This window comes from Ambystoma mexicanum, chromosome 1q (genome assembly GCF_040938575.1).
Source record: "Ambystoma mexicanum isolate Mex_15411 chromosome 1q, UKY_AmexF1_1, whole genome shotgun sequence".
NCBI lineage: Eukaryota > Metazoa > Chordata > Amphibia > Caudata > Ambystomatidae > Ambystoma > Ambystoma mexicanum.
The window spans coordinates 573,395,564-573,410,477 of record NC_090922.1 but is presented as its reverse complement, the minus strand read 5'-3'; the positions used below and the strand labels follow the sequence as shown (position 1 = coordinate 573,410,477).

Genomic DNA, 14,914 nt, shown 5'->3' with positions numbered 1-14,914 from the left:
CGTAACATAGGGTTGCTAGTTCACTTTCAAAGAGTAGGTGGAATATGTATTCCACATTTTGTCTAAACCTGGGATCTTCCGAATACATTCGTAATGAGCGGTATTCTGATGCCATAATCTAAGTGGGTCTATCATCGTATCTTCCGCCTTTGCCAGTAGGAAATAGCAGTGGAAAAGCAAGTGCTTCTATACTTTGTTTCCCATATGCTCATTGGTGACCCTTTGATTTGTCGCATTTGGTAAGTTTCTAGTGCTTCATCTATGCTTTCATTGGAATGCAATGGATGAATTGTGTGATGGTCCAAAAGAGAGGATACTGCAGCAGGATCCAGAAGATCAAATTGATCAGTTTGTGATGACTCTTGAATTATTTCAGTTGTTTTCCTTAAGGTTTCTTCAATATTTATTTCTTTGTAGTATTCGTTATTGTCTTTCAGATATTGCAAGGCTTGTCTAACTTTATGTAAGTCCACCAGTTGTTGCCAAATTCTTTTGTCTTTTGTTGGTACACCATTTACCAAGACAATTAAAGAATGCTCTATTGGACGTTGCACTCAGAGTGTGTACATTTTCTGTCAGGTCTAATGGCAAATAAACTACTTTGCCACGAATGCCTTTCATCAATTCAGAGGGAGGTAATTTTGCTGTTTTTGGTTGAAGGCGTATTATTGCTTGAAATGGATAAACTGTTTGAATTATGATTTTCTCATACAAATTGAGTTGTGGCAGGAGTTTTGGTAGTGGGACAATTCCAAATTATTTGTGATAGCAGGTGAAGGAGTTTGGTTGTTGTCCAGTTTTGTAGTGCAGTAACTGCAACATATTAGGGGTTCACTTATTTGGTATTTGTTTTCTTCTAAAAGGTAGAGAGCTCATTCAAACCATTTGGAATCTTTATGGTCTATTATTTTGTATGTTATGTCTATAGTTTTTGTTTTCCTTTTGTAAAACATTCTGCGGCAACACACACACGTGGTTTGGTACTTCAGCTGATGCACTATTACATTTTAGTATTTCTTTTTTTATGTGTGTAATATAAGGTTGCTATATGCAGAATTGTTGCTAGTCTGCTCTAAAACTATTGCATTTTGTAGGTGGCTTTCACTTCCAAAATATTTTCTCTGGATACGGTTGATTTATTCTTGTAGGTATTTGGATGTACCATGTAGAAGAGTGTTATTTAAATTGGCTAATTCTAAAGCTGGACTTTTAGCATAGTACATTTTATACACTAGATTTCTTACATTTGAATGATGTATTGATATCCTTTTGATATCATGGAAGGTGCTTTTGCAAATAGGTCCTGAAATGCAGGCTAATGAATGTCCTTGTAGTCCTGTGTATTTGCGCATTGGACAGATATCCATATTTTGCAGCACTTTCATTTTTATTTTGTCTTTACCTTTCACATACCGATTGAGGAACTGACGTATTGATTTGAAAGATTTGTTAGGAATGTCACACATTGACGTGCAAGGCCATTTGTATACTGGACGGTCTGGTTCAGTCGAATGGAGAGGTAATTCTGAGTTTTCAGGGGATACTTTTGTAAGCAGTGTTTCTTGTTCCATGATGGTATTATTGATTTTTTTCCCTCGTCCACTGCTATGGATGGCAATTATGTTTGTTTGATTTTGTTTGTATGCTTCTTCATTAAAATATGGTTCTGTGGTTGTTGTGCGACTCCATTCACCTCCACAAATATTTAAGAAGTTACTTTTGTTGACATTCCGTTTATTGATAAGTTTCTTTTGTAGTTTAGTACTTAGTTTTGTTAGTGGTTTCATCTTATTTAACACTAAAAAAATAACTTCCTTTTGAGAAGGATTGCACTGTCTACGAGAGCTTGTAGGATTAATTTTCTACGGTAGGTTTTAAGGGTTGAGGATGATTTCGGTCCTCTTATTAGATTCTGAAGGACTCTGTGATGAAACATTTTTGCTAAAATACTTTTCTTTTACTGTGGGGTCTTGTTAGTTTATCAGGATTAATAGGAGCATTGTTTTAGCAGTATTGGTAGCCGATTTTTTGTAAAGCGTGTTCTGTTTTGTGCCACATTTTGATAGATGAGGCAAAGTTTCGGTAGTTGAAGCTTCCTTTGTTTTGCTAAACGACTGTATTAGCTGTTTTGTTCCAACGTTTTCTACAAACTCTGCTATAGATAGATGCTTACTTTGGACACTTATTTTCATTTGCTCCATTTCTGCATTCCTTTCTACGGACTTGCTTTTTGGTAGGTATTCTTTGGGGTCTGTTGGGAAAAAAGGAAGGCATGGTTTGGTCTGTTGTACAATGTATGTGTGCATGCGTGCATGCGTTTGATTGGGAAGCTGTTTGGGATGGTGTGTGAATGTGCATTGGGCAGTTACAATGAGTTGGGAAGGCTATTTTTCTGTTTGTATATTACTTACACTGTGCTTCAGATGAGAGTAGAAAGTGAGCTAGTGGTGAGGAGAAGCATTAATAGTAAATGTAATGGTTTAAAATTTAAACAGCTATCTGTTTTCTAGTAGTAACATTCTAAGGCTTCTGTATGTTATTTGTGTTCCAAAAACATAGGGATTTGTGAGCCATTCTGCCTGTTATTCTTTCTTTAATAAATGGGGATTTGTGGGTAGATTGGTTCAGAAATCAATGTTTGTTTTGGTGCGCAAATTACATAAATAACCCACACAGTCTCTTTGAGGAACAGTAAGAATATAAAGGTAGTACTGTACTCACTTTTTTTTGCGGAATGACCAGGTTTCTTCGGATATGTCGTTTGCAGTGTAGATGCTGTTGATTTTCAGGAGAGTATTCTTCACTGCAATTGTAAAAAGAAGTTGTTAGTAACTGTGTTTAAAGCAGTGATGTTACTGTACACGTTAATTTTGCATCTTTCGTCGGAGCACTCTCCTTTGATATCTCAACACAGTGCATGTGTGCATTTCACTTCACTATACGTTGCCTTTGTATGTTATTTGCAGTATGTTATTTGAACCTGATTTGCAAATGAGTACAATATTTAGTTTATGAAAATGCGTTGTTTTTTTTAAGCTATGTTGTCGATAGAAGAGGTTTGTCAGTGGTAGGTCATTATGGTAGATGGGAAACATTTCACTACTTTCATATTATAAGTACGAATCTGAAAAATCGGGAGACCCTCAGAGAGAGATGTCACCACAGCAATCGGGAACGTTTATTTTTCTCATACGATCGCATTGGAAGTAGCATTAATTTAGGCGGTACACGGTAAAACATTGTGGCATTTTCGAATGGAAAATCGAGTTTCGCGCTAAATAGGGAGGGTTGTTACATATGTATAGGTTATGCAGGAGACAGTAAGTAGTGAGGTTTGTCAATGAAAAATCGGAAGTCTTGCACTTAAAGGAGGAGCGTTGGTATGTATTGGCTATGCAGATTTAGTGGCATTAATTTGTTTAAATGAAATCATAAGGGTTGAACATGTGCTCTGATTAAAATATGCATACCTGTACTTTGTACTCATGCATGTGCGCATGCATGGAGCTGTACGTAGAAATCTGCGACACTACAGTAGTTTTTGAAGTAGGTGCTTTGCAATGATATGCAACTTGCATTCAGAGTGATCAATAGTACATTTGAAGTGCAAAATTTTGATGACAGAGTTAGATGTAGAGATGTTGAATGTGATTGGTGGATGGTTGTGTGACTGCTTAGCTGTGTCCAATGAGGGAATGGATTTGCGTGTGATGTGGAAAGGGTAGGACGACTGGTAGGACGACTGGTTAAGAGTTACGTGTTGCACATAGACAGCGCTTGTCCGCAGGTAGGGCGTGCCACATACGGAGTTCTACAGCAAATCCAGAATGGAAAGGGTACTGTAGCCATCAGCCAATCAGATGTTCACATTGTTCTTTTGTGTCGAAAGACGGTGCGTGTACTGAAGATGGCAGAGGTGGAGACAGTCAGGGTTTTGGTGCTTGGAGATATTTTTGTCCATGGTTTACAGCACTATTCTGAAAGTAGGCATGTGGCTCACAATTTCGATGTGAGAGGAGTGGAGGTGGTGTGGAGCGCTGAGACTGATCGCAATGTTGTGGCAATTCTCCAAGTTTGCAGAGACATGCGTAGGATGATCAGTCCCCATGTGGTACTTTTGCACTACGGTGCTTGCCATTTGGGCTACGTGAGTTCATATACTTTGTTGGAAGATTTGTAACAGTTGGTGCAAGCAGTCATTAACATCTTTCCAACTGCGAAAGTAATTTTTTCTGGCTTACTCCCTAGAGGAAAATGGGACAACAGTTCTGTTTTCTGTCGTGATCAAAGTATTGGGAGGTGTAACATCAATCGCGGCATGCATGCTTTCATGTTACGAGCTGGCAGATGGTGTTGCGTTATCTTCTTTGGGAAATGCCATGTTCTTTTGGAATCTAAGGCTTGCTTTGGGGAAGGTTCTGTAATGATTGTAGGAGTAAAGTAAGAAGAAAAAATATCTTAAAAAAACAAAATAACAGGTGTCTGTAAGGCATCTGCCCAAAAAACAAAAAAAATGGCTCTTTTCAGAGCCCACCTTAAAGGGGAAAAGTGGAATAATATTTAAATGTACAGTCGTCACGCTCTGATCCTCTACATGTCCGTGGACATGGCGGTAGTCTGCAGGCAGTGCGTATTACCAACAGGGTTTCTGGGGTGGAGATGCATGCAAATGAGAAGGTGAGGACCTAGGGATTGGTCAGCAAAGTTCAGTGGGTGTTTTATGAACAGAGAAATTTAGTGAGAACGTCTTTTCCCTGACAGGAGACCAGACAGCCATGGCTCTGTGTGCACGAAAACAGATTATCTGGATTTTGGGAGACTCATGGATACATTGGTTGAAGGTGCATGCAGAAAGTTGCGGTCTATATGCAGATCTTGGATTTCCTCATTTGGAAGTGCACTGGCATGGAGTGCGTGGAATGAAGTGGCTGGACTTGGTACCTCTCTGTGCTACTTTACAGAGCGTCATCCTGATATAATTATCATTCATTGCGGAGGAAACAGTTTAGGTCATGTCTCTGGAATTTCTTTGCAATTTGTCATTCTACAATGAAAACATTTTGTTTCGCAGCACTTTCATTTTTCGCAGAGATTGAGTCCATCTCACATATGCTGGCAATCAGATTTTTCTTCGCAATGTACAAAATGCATTGCAACCTTTTTTGGATTCATAGTCACCTATTTGGGAATCAGTTTTTTCGAATCCATAGTTTTTGAAACACACAAAACGCCACTGAAAGGCTCTTTTCAGAGCCACCGCTTACTCCCAGCGAAAAGTGCATTGGTTTTGCTCCGCTTGCACCCTCCATTTTTGTGCGTCGTACGACTGTCCGCAGACTTTTTGAAAAATGCACGGGGGCCTACACCGGTCACTTGATAGTTCTATTGTTAAACTGAAAAAGGCAGCTCTGAAGACAGCCTTTAAAAAAATGTTTTGTTGTCTTCCAGTGTATTGCTTTTCAGCACACGACACACTAGGAGAGGAGGGTAAAGGAAGAGACACCAACCACGGGGATAAGAAAGGGCAGGTGAAGAGAGAAAGATGTAGGGTATGCTTAACTTGGGTAGGGAGCAGTTCTTCTGGTGCTCCGTGACCGTAGTCTCAAAAGCACTTTGAAGAGTCTCCCCCCTGCAGAGTACTGTGTCGCAGTACATACACAATATTGTGACTCTGGCAAGGTAAGGGCCAACAGCATCGCAAATGGCCTGTGAGGCAGCTGGAGGGATGCGCTCCCCCACAGGAGTGTCTCTTGTGATGAGAGGATCCGACACAGAGGATGCTGTGGAGGAACTCAATCTACTACGCTCTTCACATGGTACCACCTTGCGAATGTCCGCACTGTGGAACGAAGTTAGGTGTCGCTTCATGGTTGTCATACCAAAGCTGTAGGCACCAGGTCTCCCGCGACTCAGCACCAAGTTGTACTTCTTACACATGACCTGGTTCGCACATGCTTTTGGTACGTTTCCAAAAACGGTAAACAATCGCCACACCCACGATTCCTGGCGAGTGCTTGTAGTGCAGAGTTCCTCCACCTCATTCTCTTCTTCCTCGCTCTCTACATCCTCACCCGTATTTCCTTCTGCAGGACCTTGGGGAGGTGGTAGCGGTGGATGGTTTGAGGGTGGTGCTGAGCCTAACGAACCAACAGCAGCCATGGATGCCATAAGGATTAGTCGGCTAATGTTCACTACAGCAGTAAAGGCAGCACAACTCAATCTGCTATAGCCAGAAGCGCAATGAAGATGAGCTCGGGGGTGTGGCCATTTATAGGGTTGGAGAGGTGCGGCTCATGACCATATTGATCACTCAAAAGCGTTGCAAAAATTCTAAACAATACGTTGAAAGGTAGGGCCATTTTATGGGACATGTGAAATGGTGATTTTATGCTGAAAAATAATTTCCCATGTTTGTATATGTTCTTTTGAAATGTTGTGGAAGCAGACAAACTGAGCAAAGTAGGCCACACGCTCAGCATGGATGCAGTCACATGATGACGTTGTGAACAATTCCGCTAAGGAAATGGGTGCCTGCTGGACAGTAAATGCAGAGTAACGGACGTGCACATGCGTGTGGGTGTTCTACGGACAGTGTTCGGGTCCTGAAACTAATTAAAAGTGCGACACAATTGACACAGACAGTTACGGACAGGCACGATGTTCACAGTACTCATGGGTGTGGTGCACATGTGCATACATGATCTGCTGACTGTACGGCCAGGTACAGTGTCCTTAGGACACCTCCATTTTGTTTGACTACGGACATGCCGGCCACCGCGCCTGTTCTACGGACAGTCTCATCTTGGGTACGGACAGGTAGAGTGTCCTTAGGACACTCCCATTTTCTTCATTTACAAACATCCCGGACACCTGGTGTGTTGTAAGAACATTTATCTTGTTTGTGAGGAGTACAGAGAGGTATAATGTCCTTAGGACGCCCCATTCTGTTCATATACGGACAACTTGAACAGCTGGTGCGTTCTAAGATCACTTCCATCTTGGTTGCGATTGGTACGGGTAGGTGTATTGCCGTTAGAACATCCATATTCTATTGCTTACGGCCAGCCCCAACAGGTGCGCTCTCTGCGGACATTTTAACTTAAAAAAAATATATTTTGGCTCAAACCATTCCACTACAAATAACATTAAAAAAATGTAAAAAACACACACACACACACACACACACACACACACACACACACACACACACACACAAATCAAGAGAAATACAGGGGGAATCAAGCAGATCCTGAAACGAGTATAGGGGAATTAGGGTTTAACACGGGCTGGTTGTGAGGGGATGAAGGGATGGATGTTTCATCAAAACGTTTATTTTCTTCTTGAAGGTTTGGGGATGGTTCACTAGGAAATGGAGAAGGGGGGCAGGTACAGGTGGAACAGTGATATTGTATTTTCCTTCTCACATATTCCTCCACAAATTGCCTTAAACTGTTAAAATTGTCATTTAGTATGTCCATTTTCACTTCCATCCGTTTCAGCCTGTCTTGCTTTGTGTGCTTTGTTGGAGTTTCTTTTTTTATCTGGTCTGTTAAAAAATAAATATATATATGTTAAATGCCCATAACATACTGACCATTCATTTGTTTACGCAGAGTAGTGTGTACCATTATTATCGCTATCTTCCGACATTTCCCCAATCGGAAATTCTCCTCCAGCCACTCCAAAGTACTGCACATTTCTGTGTCAAAACAGAAATACATTATTTTTCCTGCCCCTCATACAAACAAAGTAGGCACACATAAGAAAAATGAAGTTCACTTACTATTTTGTTGTAATTTGTCTTCGTTGTACTGTGTGAGTCTACTGTTGCTCCTGGCTGCACAGTTTCTGTGAGGTAATTACGTTGGAGCCATACCTTTTCTTTTTATGGTATAATGTATTTCATTCTACATGGTCATGAAATGCATGGATAATGTTTCAGACGTTTAGGTTCAATTGGGTATTTATTAGTACTTATAACGTCTTTATGTGGTTTTTTTTCAAAGTTGTGCATTTTTCTTATAACACAATAGTACAATTTCAGATACCCCCTGACTGTTTGGGTAGTGTTGATCTCGTCCGTGGCCGTCCGCAGACAGGCGCTGAGTCTGTGCCTTTCAAATATCATTAGCGAGGGGATTCACTATGTTGTTACTTGTATATAAAGGAAATTATAGTACATATCTCCTAAAATCACATGATAAAAGTGCATATTCGGTTAAAAAAAAACTTTGTTAACGAAATGTTATGATTAAGTTCCCCTTCTAAAAATGTGAAATTCAGTAAAAAATAAAATAAAAAAACAATATACTTTGTTAAAGGGACATTTGTGATGCCATCTTTCAGGTCCTGGGTGGTAGTGTTAGCAGTGCACAGTGGTGCGGGCAGTTGAGGTTGCTTAGCCTACCATAACTGGCGAATTTCAGGGGTTTTTTGTTTTTACTTTGAACCATAATGTCACGTTTATAAAGTTATTTTAGTGATTTTCACAGGTTTTTAGTAGCGCAACTTAACCATAACGTCCTCTTAAAGTTTTTTTTAGTATATATATATATATATATATATATATATATGGGATACATTACTCACCGTAATCGTATTTCTGATGCTTGTATCTGCTTAGATTCACATGCTGTGCATAGGCCGACATCTAGTGGAAGCTGCGGAGTATTACAGTTTGTTTTTCGAAAGTCGAAAATGGGCGTCGACACAGGCGTGCCAGTAATACTATCCCTAGTGTGACGTCCACTGTACCCAAGATCCCTCACGCGTGTAGGATCCTCAGATTGTATTTTTTCTGACATGAGGAAGCATGAGGAGTAGCGTGAGTACAGATAATCCAAGCAGATAGACAGAAAAGGTAAGACTACAAGCAATCATGCGCCTTCTCTCGGAGGGGAGGAAGGGTGGGTCGCATGTGAATCTAAGCAGATACAAGCATCAGAAATACGATTACGGTGAGTAATGTATCCCTTCTGAGGCTTGTGGAATCTGCTTAGATCACATGCTGTGCATAGATTAGCGAGCAGTACCAGAAGAAGGAGGTGGGATGTGAGAAGGGTCATGAGCAAACAGGTGTCTTAGAACCGCTTGTCCCACTTGTGTATCTGTCTTGGAATGAGTGTCAATGCAGTAATGCTGAGTAAAAGTGTGAATAGAGCTCCAAGTAGCCGCTTTGCAAATGGTGTCGAGGGGAACATTTGCAATGAAAGCCAGAGTGGCACCAATGCCTCTAGTAGAGTGGGCCCTTGGCGTAAAAGGCAGAGTCTTGTCAGAAAGAGAGTAACACAGCTGTATACAGTTGATAATCCACTTCGAGATAGCGCCCTTAGAGACGCGATCCCCCTCTCTGCCTGTAGCTACGGAGACAAACAGTTGATCTGTTTTCCTTAGCGGTCTGGTTTTATTTACATAGTATAGGACCGCCCTACGCACATCTAGGGTGTGTAGTTTCACCTCAGCCGAGCTTTGCGGGTTCTGGAAGAAAGCCGGAAGCTCGATGGACTGGTTTACATGGAACTTGGATATGAATTTAGGTGAGAACCTAGGGTGTGTGCGTAAAACCAGTTTGTCCTTGTGGATAGTAAAGAAAGGATCCTGCACTGACAGAGCCTGAATTTCACTGACCCTTCTTATGGAGGTAATGGCTACTAAGAAGGCCGTTTTATAAGTCAGGTGTTTGAGACTACTTTTATGCATGGGTTCGAATGGGGGTCCCATGAGCTTAGCTAGCACCACGTTGAGGTCCCATCCTGGCGGTGGGTTCGAAATAGGAGGGTGAAGTCTCTTTACTCCTTCCATGAAGGCTTTAACCACTGGTACTTTCCACCACGAGACCTTGTTATGGGATGTGGTGTAAGCCGAGAGGGCTGCCAGGTGTACTTTCAGCGAGTTAAAAACCAACCCTGCATCCAGCAGGTGGAGCATGTATGTCACAACGTTGGAAGGAGTGCAATCAACCGGGTTGATTTGTTTATTCTGGCACCAGATAACGAATATTTTCCACTTATCAAAGTAACAGTGCCTTGTATTTGGTTTCCTGGACTCCTTTAGAATGTCCATACACCTCTGTGGTAATTTGAGATGTCCAAACTCTATGACTTCAGGAGCCATGCTGCTAGGTTCATAGAGTTGGGTTCCTGATGCACTGTTTGACCCTGTTGCTGGGACAGTAGGTTGTACCAGGCTGGGAGTCTGATGGGTTCGCACACCGCCATCCTGCGTAGGTGTGGAAACCATGGTTGTCTCGCCCACATGGGAGCAACTAGGATGAGCGTCATAGATTCCTTGTTCATCTTGTACACCACCTTCCTGATGAGAGGAGTTGGTGGAAAAGCGTATGCAAACATCCCTGACCAGTTCATCCACAGGGCATTCCCTTGGGAGTCCGGCTGGGGGAACCTGGATGCAAATCCTGGGCATTGTTTGTTTTCGCTTGTGGCGAATAGGTCTATAGTGGGGAAACCCCACTGAGAGAAGAGATCTTCTACTACGTCTCTGTGAAGGACCCATTCGTGTTCTTCTGGGAGGGAGTTTCTGCTTAGAGCATCCGCTAGGGAATTGAGCTCCCCTGGAACATGTTGCGATGACAGGAAGATGTTCCGTCTGAGTGCCCATATCCATATTTTCTGGGCAAGCTTGGACAGATTTGGCGAACGAGTCCCCCCTTGCTTGTTCAGATAGAACATGGCTGTCGTGCTGTCCGTCCTGATCTGCACCGACAAGTTCAGTAGATGGGGCTCGAACGCCCTTAGCGCTCGGAATACTGCCAGAAGCTCTAGCAGATTGATGTGGTTCTTGGCTACTGAGTGAGACCAGAGACCCTGAGCTGTGTGGTGGAGATGGTGAGCTCCCCACCCAGTCAGGCATGCATCTGTAGTCACCACGGCTTGTACTTCGGGATCGTAAAAGGGTTTCCCCTTTGCGAGATTCTCTCTTGTCCACCAGTGTAGGCTCTGTACGAGTGTTGGCGAAACGACCACTAGATCGTCCCAATGACCACTTGCCTGAGACCACTGTTTCGCCAACCATTCCTGCATGGGACGCATGCGCAGACGCGCGTGGGGGACCAGGTAAATGCATGACGCCATCATGCCCAGTAACCGCATAGCTTTGCGTACTGTTATCTGTTGACCTGACTGATAATGCGGAATTTGCAGAAGTATATTCCGAATTCTCTCTTCCGAAGGGAAGGTCAATCCTTTCTGAGTATCTAGGATAGCTCCTAGAAACTGTTTTGAGGTGCTTGGCACCAGACTTGACTTTTTCTCGTTGATGGAGAAGCCTAATTCGTGGAGGAGGTCGATAGTCCTCTGAATGTTTGACCTGCAAATTCCTGGGGTTTCCCCCGTTATGAGCCAGTCGTCCAGATAAGGGTACACCGGGATTGCTTCCCTGCGTAGGTGTGCAGCCGCCACCGCCAGTACCTTGGTGAATACCCTTGGTGCTGAAGCTATCCCGAAGGGCAGTACCTTGAATTGGTAGTGGCGACTGTCCACCTTGAAGCGCAAGTACTTTTTGTGCGCTGGGAGCATGGAAATATGAAAATAAGCATCTTTCATATCCAAGGTTGCCATGTAATCCCCCTTTTTTAGGAGGGGGATTACCTCTTGTAGCGTGGTCATACGGAATTTTTGGGGCTTGACATATTTGTTGGCAGGCCGTAAGTCCAATACTGGGCGCATTGTCAAATCTTTCTTTGGCACAAGGAAGTAAGTTGAATAGATACCCTTGTTTACCTGGTGTCCTGGGACGAGTTCTATCGCGTCCTTTTCTAGCAGAATGGCGATCTCCTCGAGAAGGATCCTTTGATGCTCTAGGGAGTGCACTCTTTGTCGTGGAGGATGATTCCGGGGACGCTGCAGTAGTTCTATACAATATCCTGCGGATACTGTTGACAGCACCCATCTGTCTGAGGTGATCCCTTCCCAAGCCTGGGTGAAGGTGGAAATGCGTCCCCCTACTGGGGTTGCGTGGCAAGGGACCCTGAACTGAGCGTCACTGTTTTGGTGGAGGCGTGCCCCCGCCCTTGTTGGGGCTGCCTCTGCCTCTTCCACGACCTCTCTTGTTACCCCTGCCGTAACTCTGGGTAGACTGCTGGTTGTTATTCCATTGTGTACCTTGTCCCTGGGCATAGTTGCCTCTTTGTGAATTTTGGCCGCGTGGGCGACGAAAATTATTGTTCCCCCTCTGGTTAGGGGGTTTGTTGGTAAGCTGGCCAAGGGATTTGAGAGTCTCATATTCATCTTTGGCATTTTTAAGTGCGTCTTCGACCGCTTTCCCAAACAATAGGTCGGGTTCCACTGGCTTGTCTATTAAAGAAGCCTGGGTTTCTGTCTTGAATCCCGACTGCCGTAACCACGCATGTCTCTTGATAACAGTACCTTCTGCTATCAATCTCCCTGCGTTGTCAGCGGCGTCGAAAGTTGCTTTTAAAATGCAACCAGACACGGCTCTCCCCTCTGCCGAGATCCGAGCCAGCTGGCCCTTTAACGGTTCTGGAGCAGAGGCAATGAGCGCCGCGACTTCTTCCCATTGATGGCAATTGTAACTAGCCAACAGGGTGGTGGAATTCGCAATCCTTGCTTGGTAGGCGGACGTTGAGGCTACCTTTCTGCCAAACCCGTAAAGTTTTTTGCTCTCCTTGTCGGGAGGAGCTTCTGATGAAGATAAGGGCGTGCCAGCCCTCTTTCTAGTGTTGGTCACCACTAGGGAATCTGGTTTAAGATGTCCCTTTATATACAGAGGGTCAGACTGGGCTGCCCGGAAAATCTTTTCAATTCTGGGGTTGACAGCTCTGGTGAGGTTAGGATTCACCAGGGAAGGATCTATTCTTCGTTGGATGGATTTGAGGATAGGGATGGTCTGAGCGACCGGTCTTCTCTCTCCTACAAACTCCTCCGCGAAGTCCCTTTCCTCCTGTACACCGTGGGTGTCGATGTGGAAGTGTTCCGCTGCTCGAGCGAGAACCTCGTTAAGGAGGGGCTGGTTATCAACTGGAGAGTCAGTAACTGGGGCTTCGCTTTGTACTGGGGAATCTACTCTGTAAATTTCCTGCTCATCTTCTCCCTCCTCCAGGTCCTCATCCTCTGCATAGTAATCTGTCCCGGTTTGTTCTTCCATAAATGCAAACTCCTGGTCCTCTTCAGGGAAAACTTGTCCCTGATAACTGGGGAGTGGAGTAGAATATGGAGTGGAGTAAGGCTGAACCTTGAAGGGTTCAGGTCTTTCGACCCGGGGCTCTTTACTTAGCGGGATAGGATCGGAGGAGCCTGAGGGTGTGGCCCCTTGAGGGTTATATGAAAGAAAGTGTTCTGGGTTCTTATCATAAAAATCAGCCAAGGAAGACATCCTAGACATAACCCTGTCTATGTCTTCACTGGACCATTCCCTGGAACAGGGTATTACTTTAGCAGGTGATTTATTTTCAAGGGTAGACTTGTGTTTGCTTGTCTGCTTAGGCTTTACAGGGGTGGAAGGCTGTGCTTTCCGCTGTTTCCCCCCTTCTCCGTGCGTGGAAAAATGTTTTCCCTGTCCCTTGGGGGCCCCAGAGACTTTCGACGCCTGGCGTCGAGGGTTTGGAGAGGTATCTGTGTGCTTCGGGCGTGGGGCCTCACTGATGTTAACCGCGGTCTCGGTATCTTGGAGCGCGGCCTGGGGGTGGAAGTCGTCTTCGTCTCCCGACGATCGAACTTCCGTTAGTGTGTGTAGCGAGGCACTCTTGGCAAGAGTGGATGATTGCCTTGCGTCGTGAGGCGATCTCGATCGAGAGCGCCCAGAGGACACCGAGTCGGACCGTTCTTTTTGTGCCTCTTTCCGGGAAGTCGACGTCGTCGAGGTCCGGTTGGTCTTAGTGTGTTTAGTGTGTGTTAGGTGTGTAGCGCTTGCGTCGCCGGGGGTCTTCCCCATAGCCGCCTTGCCGGACGACCTTCCGAGGTCGGGGACCTGCGCTCGTCGGCTGTCTTTCGACGCCGTAATGCCCTCGCCGTCCGAAAGTACGGCGTCGCTGCCATCGCTGAAGGCGCCCTCCGCTGCCATGGCCTCCTGCCTGGCGTGGTGGGCCCAACGCTCAGCGAATTGGGAAACTCAGGGCCGGCGCCCTCCCGTTGATCTCCTCCATAATGCCATATCCCCCATAATGCCATTTTGTATGGCATTGTGAATTCCTTCTCTTATAATATATATGTGCTCTTGGGCTTTGCAAAGTGACTGCGCTCGGTTAAGCCGGTCCTGAGTTTCCCAATGCGCTGAATTTCAAGTTTTGTTGCATTAAGTTTACTCACCTTAACTGCACTTCAACTAAAGAGGTTTCCTTGAAAATAAAACTAAAAATAATTACAAAAATATATATATATCTCTCTCAAGGCATTTGTTATACCATTGTTTCATGCCCACAGTATCATTTTCAGCACCGCTGTCCATGGTCTTCAGCCGTGCCCATTGTATATTTTTTGGCACCTTCAGCCATGGACAGTGGGCCCATCCTTCGACTGTGCCCACTCTGTAGTTTTTGGCATCACTAGACATGGCCAGCAACCACAGCCTTCGATCGTTCCCATTGTAAATTTTAAAACACTAACTGGCCACTAACAATGGCCTTCGGCCGTGCCCACAATCTTTTTTTTTTTTTTTAACACTACGGCATTCGCCCGTTCCTACTCCCGACACAGGGATCTTTTCAGTGAAAAAAAAACATATTATAGAAAAAGACCCCATGCATTGCGACACAGGGAATCCTTTACTCAAATAGAGAGAAAAAAAAAACATTGCTCTGGGACAACGGTTTCAACCCTCACACTGGAGGGTTGCACAGCGCTCTGCTCCACGCCTTCACGCCCATAAGGACTGCCAGGGCCACTGCTGGCAGATGCAGCGCAGGTTGAGTGAGGTCTGTAGGGCCCCCACTGCTGCTATC

At 44.4% G+C, this 14,914-nt stretch overlaps 1 protein-coding gene across 1 annotated transcript in view; it reads right to left on the bottom strand.

Moving 5' to 3' along the window:
* Positions 1-14,914, bottom strand: part of EDEM3 (ER degradation enhancing alpha-mannosidase like protein 3) — a 925,252-nt gene that overhangs the window by 127,406 nt on the left and 782,932 nt on the right.